This window comes from Pantherophis guttatus, chromosome 1 (genome assembly GCF_059756535.1).
Source record: "Pantherophis guttatus breed Tessera chromosome 1, ASM5975653v1, whole genome shotgun sequence".
NCBI lineage: Eukaryota > Metazoa > Chordata > Lepidosauria > Squamata > Colubridae > Pantherophis > Pantherophis guttatus.
This window is the reverse complement of record NC_142063.1, coordinates 322,966,340-322,974,612: the sequence shown is the minus strand read 5'-3', so window position 1 is coordinate 322,974,612 and position 8,273 is coordinate 322,966,340. Positions and strand designations below refer to the sequence as shown.

The window sequence follows — 8,273 nt, the reverse complement described above, 5'->3', positions numbered from 1 at the left end:
AAGCTAAAAGTGGTGCAGAATGCCACAGCTAGATTTCTGACAGATGTGCAGTATCATCACACACACGCATTACAACTGTGCTGAAGAATTTGTATTGGTTGCCAAATGTTGGTGTAGCATTTAAAGGTCTAAAGCAGAGGTCTCCAACCTTGGCAACTTTAAGATGTGTGAACTTCAACTCCCAGAGTTCCTCAGCAAAGCTGGCTGAGGAACCCTGGGAATTGAACTCCACACGTCTTAAAGTTGCCAAGGTTGGAGACCCTTGGACTAAAGCAGGGGTGGGCAACTGTGGCCCTTTTACAACCTGTGGACTTCAAATCCCAGAATTCCTGAGACAGTTTGGCTGTCTCAGGAATTCTGGGAGTTGAAGTCCACAGGTTGTAAAAGGGCCACAGTTGCCCACCCCTGTCTAAAGCATAGGCACAGTTACCTGAAACTTTAGTTGGATCACTTTCCCAGAACCTCTGCTACTCCAGAGGAGGTTGTGTTCTCTCTGCTTTGCTCAGTTTACTCCTTGAGGGCAATATGGCAGTAACTTTCCTGCAGCGTCGCCTACGCTGCTTAATAACATCTACTCTGCAGTATGCCAGGCTGCCACAGCAATGGGTTTTAAATAATTGAAAAGCGTTTTTTTTTTTAGTTAGGCCTTCTTCAGCTATTAGCTCTCTTTTCTTTGAATAGAAAGGTTTTTCTTTAATTTTCATCTTAGTTTTCATTGTGAAATATTATTAGGATGGAGGCAGGGAGAAAGGAGATTCTTTGCAATGAAAAGTAGTTTGGAAATATTGTTAGCAAATCAAATTAGGAAAGTATTAGCTGTACTATGCCAATCATGACACTCTGCAGCTCTTGTCCCCAGTCAAGAGATTATATTTGCTTTCTCAGGTTAAGGGACTTCCTTCATCCCTCACATTCTGCTGCAGCTGATTGGCACATCAGTGGCCATCGTGATTAACAAGACCATGATAGCTGTCTCCTTGAACCTACTCTGATTCTGTTTTATAAAATAGATATACAAAAATAGATATTAAAGTAAATGGTAAAATCATGTCTTAAATAAATGTCAGTCTCTTGTCCGAGAGTAACATTTTTGAAAATAATATCAGTTTAATTTTGGAACCCATCATTTCTTTGGAGGATTTTGTTCCTTGGTACTTGAGTTGAGCTAATGTCTATATTCACCCTGAATTTCATCAGATATTCAAGCACATACAAGAAGAGATGGATAAGACTCATTTATTAAATATTTGGCAGATGAGAAAACATGGCTTCTAGTTTACAGCTTTCTATTAGACTTGTTCCCAACATGTACAGGATCTCCCATATATTTTTAACAAACTTTAGTGAAAACATTTGCATTCACACATTCAGGAATTCTCTCACACATATACACATTCGCCCATGCACGAGTGGGAATACAGTTGTAAACTGGAATTATTACATTCATCCTCACATTGGTTCTCATTGTACCAAGCTTAGCTTTTGGTGGGCTGCGTAGTAGACAAAAAAGTATTAATTGTCAGTGGTAGAACTAGTATTGTTTGAGATCCAGGATGTATCAAAAAGAAAATGCATACATTCACACATACACAGTGCACAATTTCCTTGCTCTCCACATCATAATTTCTAGAGAAATTCTGCTTCCTTTTTTCTCTCTCAACAGGGAAACACAATCTTCCACTGCATCTTGGTAACAATCAGCATAGTTGACTTGCCTTCCATATCTTTGTACAGTATCATACCTACCCTAGCGATAATGTGGTCAAACTGTAGCAGTGGCAAGCCATAATCAGCAAGGGCCAAACCAATTTGCCTGAAGTGGTGTAGGGTTTCCTGCCTAAGCAGGGGGTTGGACCAGAAGACCTCCAAGCTCCCTTCCAACTCTTGTTATTCTATTCTATTCAATTGAAAGCATCTAGGAACAGGGTGGATAAAAATCAATGATTTTTTTAAAAAAATCAAAAAAATCAGATTTTTTTGATTTAAATAGGATTTAAATCAGATTTTTTTGATTTTTATCGAATTTATTTTAATAAAATCTTTTGGGGTAAAAATCTATTGTAAGATAGTTTTCTATTTAAGATACATAAATAATTTAGTTTATTCAGCATGAAATGGAGCTTAGTTATGTAGCATGAGGCTGTATATTCTGCAACACTGGGACTATCGGTGAGTCAACAGTTGGTCAAAGGAGTAGCAGAGATGACAGTTGCTCTTTAAAAATTATGATTTAAATTGAGTTGGTTTAAATCAAGCCTTTTTACTAGTGATTTAAATCATGATTTAAATAAAATCCACCCTGTCTAGGAATAATGGTGGGAGGAAGCTTTGTTCCAGCATCTTCTTTGCATCCCAGGGAGAATATTGGCTGTCTTGCCTTTAGTTTCCATGTGGAAGAATTATTTGTTCTGCCTCCTGTTTGGCCTAGCTGCTAGCATGTCTTATCTCAATCACAGCTTCACTTAGATGCCTAGACACATCATGGCTGTATTCACACACCAGATCAAAGACCCAGCAGCTGCATTTGCACACGTGAAGCCACATTATTTTAGTTTTGTTTATATGGTTTAGCATGGCACTAGTCTAGGGTCAACATATTGAATGAACTTAGAAAATGGGACTGGATGAATTATCAAAAATTCAGTAATCAAACTAAGTGTGTTGTATGATCACAGCAAATCTTTAATTCCTGCCTGCTGATTCCCAGACATGTGCCAACAGCTGCAGGTTCTTCCCTGTCCCTTCCAGGATGTCCTGAGGAAGAGAATTGGTCCTTTTGAAGAACACTAAAGAGGAGGAGCAGCAGCTTTCCCAAAGGAACCTAATTTCTGTATGCAGAGCAAAATCTTTCTGAACTATGAGTCTATGTGGCCAGCCAGAAGTCTGTTTCATTTTAATCTGGGCTGGCATATCCACTGCCCTCTCCCACAACTGCAAGACAAGTCACCCAGAAAATAGGAACAGCAAAGCCCCTCAGCTGGGGCCCCATGCTGTCCCAGAGCTCTATCAAAGCCGTTGCCTCAAGAATCCTGCTACGTCTGCTCATCTTTTCTGGTCATTCATATTTGTTCATACCTACCAAAGTGCCCTCTACCTACACACCAAATTACTTGGACATAAAGGAATGAGGATGATGGACAGCTCATCAAGAATTCACACCTGGCTGTTCTACAATTCTGATAATCAAAACCAAATTCTCTTCTCAGTTCCTTTCTCCAAGGAGCTGGTTTTTAGGGACTATTTGTGGACCAATCAAAGAAATAAAACTTTGCCATTTGTGTATGTGTGTGAATGAGACAGAGAGACAGAGAGAGAGACAGAGAGAGAGGGACAGAGAGAGAATTAATTTAATTAAATTTAATTTAATTAGTTCAATTTATATGCCGCTCTTCTCCGAAGGTGAACAAGAGCAGACACACTGGCCCCTTTTGTTACTAAAATATTTTAAATACATATCTATTTTGAGGAAAGTTCAATTATGTTAACAATCCTTTTCCATGTTTAACATCTCTATGCAAACTCTCGTGTGGGGACAGGTATCCCGTACCTTTATAATATCTTGGAATGCTCTAGACCCCTAGGTCAAAACTCCCTCTTTTTGGTTATCTTTTGCTTCATTCAGTGCTCTGTTTTCCCCTTCCCCCAATACTGTAATACCCCAATACTAAAACCAATTCGAAACATGACATAAACAGAAGGTACTCAGGAAAGCAGGGACTCCAGAAAACCTCATGTCCTCTGCTCCTGCTCTGTCCTTTCTCTATCAGGATCAGACTAAATTCTGTTCTAAATGCTAGCCATCCTAGCTGAACCCTCAGAGAAGCTTTACTGCTTTCTTTTTGGAGGCAATTTATTTTACCACACTGATGCCACCCACCGTATGTGAAGAAGCTACTGCCTCAGCATTGTGAGCCAGATGTGCACAATGGATCTAAAATGTTGGTCTTCCCCAATGGCAGCAGCACCACTTGGTGACTTCTGAAAAAGGAGGCTCACCATAATTATATTTACATGCCACCCATCTTCCTATCATGTGACTCAGTGCCTGCATTGTTCCTGCTTCTAGCGCCATACTGCACCAAGTAGACAAAAGATGGACGCCCCTCTGTTTCTTCGCATTCACAAGCCATCTTTAGATCTGACTCCAGCCTCACAATCTTGCCTGACTCTACTCATAAGCCAATAGCCATATATTGTAGGTTTTTCTTGGCCAACATACTTCAAAACCACAAGGTAGATTCAAAAGAAATGACTTTTGATACAGTGAAAAATTTCCACCCCTACAGCAACACATTTTGGTTACAAAATATTCATCCATGGTTAGCTGAAACATAGTTTATTCAATTACCCATTTTTTTGAGCTCACACAATACATTGAAATATAAATTAATCACAAAGCCTGTTTGTGATTAGTATGTCATGTGAACATAGTCTAAGTATAGCTAGGTTTTCAACTTCATTGGATCTCTGTGAAAACAGCAACTGAATACATTTTGAAAAACAGATGACTGGGTTTTGTCTTCCAACCAAAAATATTAGACAGCACCAAACCCTGCACACAGGCCCTGAGAGCAGATCTTTTTCAACTGCAGTTGGGAGATCTTTCTGTCTCCTGGCTTTCAAAGGCACATTCACCATATTGAAAAGCATATTGCAAAATGCTTTGGAATAGATTCCTCTCGTTGCCAAATCCCAGCAGCCAAAAATGTTTTGCCTGAATTGCAAGAGTTCACACCTAGAGAAGAGAGCGAGCCAGAAGGTTTGGCAAGCATGCATGGGGCAGCTGGAGTAGCAAAGCCAAATTCTCTGGGGGACCAGCTAGCTAAACCAGTAGTCTTGGGCACATCTTCAGCTTCAGTAATATAATTGCCAAGATGTTCTTTAGCAATGGATGGCAGAGAAAGAACTTGACCCCTTATTTTGTCTTTTTCTTGCCAAATAATATGTTTTTTTTCATGATTTCTCTTTTCAACTAGGTCGGAGATGCAATTCAGAACCACGCAGGATCCTCAGATGAACTTTATATGTGTTCAGGGGCATTCTTCATTGTATAAGAGAAGGAACCCAGTTCAATTTGACATTGCTTCCCTCAGGACTTTGTGGCTGTTGAACTTTGGCCAACAGCTTAGTAATATACCTGTCTCCCAAGCCCAAGTATTACAGGTGAAGGGCAGTTTGGAAAAAGGAAGTACTTCCTTAGCTCTTGGGGAATACAGATGGAAGGATGAGTTATTAGCTCCTCTACGTACCTCAGCCTGTCAGGACAGCTTAGAAACTGTCTTAAAGTATACCCAGAAGCCCTTCAATTCCAGTAATATGAAGCATATGTTAATTACTCTGTAGGCTAAAAAATATACATTGTGTTGAGGATAAAGTGAGCCAAACACATGGCACTGACAGAAGCGCAGGGTAGGTACCTCTCATTTGTCTTATCACCGCCTGAACCGCCGATCCTGGAATTTCATGCAGAAATGAGCTTTTGTGTTATAATCTCCTCCTGGACTGGATTGCAAGAAAGGGCAGAGATACAACCGCATGAGAGTTGGTCTCTGGAGGTAGCTGACAGCAGGAAGAGAAGCTTTAAAATGCCAGGCCTTTTCAGCTGCAAAAGACAGGCAGGGCAATTTGAGGTTGGTTGAAAGCTGCTGTTCCTAACTCCTGAAGTTGGCACCTTGGTGCATAGAGGACCACCTGTGAAATCTAGCAAACCATCTCATCCAGCATGACCTCACGGTTTCTAGAATGGCAGGAGATGGAAATAATTTTAAGCAAAGATTATATGCTGTCATGTACTTCAGGATTGGGCAGAAGACAGAACAGGATCTACAGGCAGATTTTTGATTCTGACAAGTAGACGAATTATGGTAATGATTGTGTACTTTCAATAAGGTAAACAGCCTCTGGAATTGACTTAATTCTTGGTGACTATGTAAATTTCTAAATAGTTTTCCTTGCAACTCTACGTAAATGGTTCACTATTGACATCCACTAGGTTTAGTTAAGTTTTTCTGCTCATCTGCTATACATGATGGAGGCAAGTCATGACAGAGGAACCTAAATATGATCGCTGAATTGGAGAACCTCTGGTCCCAATCAGATATGCCTTGCATTGGTAAAATGGTTAAACAAAATGGTTAAAAATCCTCCAATTTCTGACTGTAGGTTTTGCTGTGGCCACAATAATCCCAGCTTTGGATATTTGTCTGTGTGTATTTTTATAGCTACAGGCAACTATTTATAATACAAAGGCTAAGCAGCACTTCATTTACCTAATCTGAACCAACAAAATAGGACAGATGTAGAACGTCCTATATGACTGTACAAATAGCTCTTGGTCCTACAACTGGAGTTTCAGATCTTCAAAAACAATCAGTTGAATATTTGTGCATGACTTTCTCTTAACCCTAAAAGGCAATATGGAAATTGTAAGCCTGCTCCCTGGAGAACCAATACACCCAGCCAGCTCAGTCAGAGTTCACTCCAAGGCTACTCCACATTTCCCTCAGAGCAAGCTTCTGAAAGAAAAAGGGAATCACTTACAGATAGAAGGGAAGGAGAAGGTTTCTCAGCCACCAGAACAGCAGACTGACTGGCATTTGATGTTGGAAAGGGCATTGGGTGATAGCAGTATTTGCTTAAAGCAGCTTTCTTCCACTAAGCCATCCTATAAGGCAACAACCAGAAAGCTACCTGTTCTGAGAATTCTCTAAAGGTAGCTGCCACATGCTGGACCTTTCTCCCATCCTTCTCCTGACATCAGGACTGGTGTAAAATCCACTAGACTGCTCATGGTGAAAATCCTCATTTTAATGCCCATTTCATAAGTGAAACTGAGGGCACAACCTACCAAGTCATAACTCGATACCATCCTCACTGAAACAAGCCAGCTGCACAGGGCATGGTAGAGATAATGCTCTAGTGGTGCTCTCATTTGTTTTGATAGGGCTGACAGAGAGAAATCTCCAGCTGGATTGACCTTGTCGGCCAGACCTATCCATTTACCACTAAACTATCTTTAATGGTACCCAAGTCAGTTGCCTCCTGGCAGCACCACCATCTGTCTCACCGGCACTGTGTGACATGCATTCACAAACAACCCAAGCAACCTGCCATTCACAGACAAAAACAGCATTCTGAAAAGGCAAGAGGGGCTGCCGCCACATCAGAATCCACAGCCAGCCTTCATCTCTGTTACTTGGCGAAGAAATTCAGCTGGTTGCAAGTCTGCTCATGGGGGACTTGAAGATCACAAATGTAACTGCCAGAGCATGATAAGGTGTGAACAATGAAGCCCAGGTAGGGAATGGGGACAATTCACAGGAAGGCGGCTTGCATTTTCAGAAGCCATTATTCAAAAAGCTTTCTCATTGAAACAGAGATGAGGCTCTGTCCAGTTAGCACTGAACACCTACAGAAATAGGACATGCAAATTTAAGGAGATGCCCCTGCCCTGCCCTGCCCTGCCCTCCCCCCAGAAAAGCCATTGTGTCTGTTGGAAGAAGATTGCTCCCCTGCAATTGTTGTGTTAGTCACAGCTTCACAATGGTGGATGTATCAGTTGGATCATGCCTCTTCTGAAGGATGTGGAGACATCTTTAGAATAGGAGCTCACACCTTGTTACCTGTATCGAGACATAGAGAATCTCATAGGACACCTGTCCAATAAGAGATACACCCAGAATTTTAAATCTGACTAAAAATTAATTTAGCCAGTGGTCAATTTAGCCCACTTGCTCTTTTCTGTGTCTCTCTCCTACTGTCAAGGTTCTTTTGTAGAGAGCCAAAAACATTAAATGAGGCTTCAAACAATTTTCTGTTTGCTGCATACACATGCCATGTGCATCTCCTTAAAAAGCTACAGGCATTTCAAATTGTTTCCAGATCATAGTCCCAGTAGGTGATTCCTTGAGGGCTCCAAGACCCACATGAAAGAAAAATTCCTTTTGAATCAGCACTTCACTGGAAGCGCAGTGGGATCTCTTAGCTGACTGCAAGAGTAGAGCACAAAGCATTTTAAGCAAGATGGGCATAATTCCACTAAGCGCTAGTAGATCTGTAATACTGAGAGTGTAGTATTCATCACAGTGAGGTCTCCGATGTTAGGATTTCTTACATTTCCAATCCCTCTCCCATCTCATCCCATCCCCTTTGAGGTAGCTACTAAACAGGATTTCTGTCTGACCATAAATATGAAATGCTGAAATAGGCATCTGATTCCTCTGAATGAATGCTGGCAAGATGTGCCTAAACCACACCAGCTTTCTTGGCAGAAG

At 41.1% G+C, this 8,273-nt stretch overlaps 1 protein-coding gene across 11 annotated transcripts in view; it reads right to left on the bottom strand.

Moving 5' to 3' along the window:
* Positions 1-1,220: 1,220 nt before the first annotated feature.
* The window catches only part of DTNB (dystrobrevin beta), a 134,892-nt gene continuing 127,839 nt past the window's right edge, over positions 1,221-8,273 (bottom strand). For all 11 annotated transcript variants that reach the window (XM_034421169.3, XM_087888782.1, XM_087888781.1 and 8 more), the window contains one exon: positions 1,221-7,622. The gene's annotated coding sequence lies outside the window, so the exon portion shown is untranslated. The remainder of the gene's footprint in view (positions 7,623-8,273) is intronic.